Source organism: Falco punctatus, assembly GCF_963210335.1.
Source record: "Falco punctatus genome assembly, chromosome: 2".
NCBI classification, from domain to species: Eukaryota; Metazoa; Chordata; class Aves; order Falconiformes; family Falconidae; genus Falco; species Falco punctatus.
In genome coordinates, this window is record NC_137581.1 from 101842369 (window position 1) to 101843195 (window position 827).

General features: G+C 35.6%; 1 long non-coding RNA gene across 2 annotated transcripts in view; it reads left to right on the plus strand.

Annotated features, from left to right (window-relative positions):
• Window positions 1–827, plus strand: part of LOC308059358 — a 186677-nt gene that overhangs the window by 154566 nt on the left and 31284 nt on the right. The gene's annotated exons all lie outside the window — the stretch shown is intronic.

Consider the following 827-nt stretch of genomic DNA (forward strand, 5'->3'; position numbering starts at 1 on the left):
TGTATGTTGTTTTTTCTTTAGCTAGTTATTACTACATTAATGTTATATATCATTAGAAATATCAATGAAATGATAAAAATAATAACAAAAATAGTAAGAACAGTCAATCAATCAAGCAGTCTTATTACATGTTGCTGCATACTGTATATTCATGCTTACATTTTTTTGTTTATCTGTAAAAAATAGTCAACATCTGCTTCTTGCCTACAGCTTCCAACTCAGCGTGGTTGTACTTAGGAAAAGGACAAGAAGTTTATGCCAGAGGCCCCTTCCTTCAAGCACATTTAGAGACCCTTTTCCTGCTTCTTGTTCTCCAGGAGACCCATATGCATGACTTTCCCCTCCTCTAGGTACAAGGTGTCTTAGCCAAGAGGTAGGGAATTTTTCAGGTCTGCAGCTGCCTCCAGACAGAGGAAAGGGAAGACAGCTGTGTGCTATCTGAAGACTTATTTCATCAAGAAAGCTAAAAAGACTAATGGAGTAGAGGATTCTCTGGGGTATAGATTGTGAATATGGAAATATGGAATGATTAAATAGTCCCTAGAATTTTAATTGCTGAAGTCACTAAATAGTGAAATCAGCTCTGTGCATAGCGAGGAAGAGAATGTAGTAAATACTGTACTTGGGAAGTGAATGTAGTATGTATTATTTCTGGGAATCCATCTGAAAAGGAGGATAGTCTTTTAGACATGAATACCTCTTAATATCCCCTATGGCTATGAAGTTTTTTGATTGCTACTGAATTCTAATTAATCTGAGAGTGATCCACTGTGGAAGAGAACTGTAAAATTTCATTTAAACGTAGTTTAATTTCTGATAATTAACAG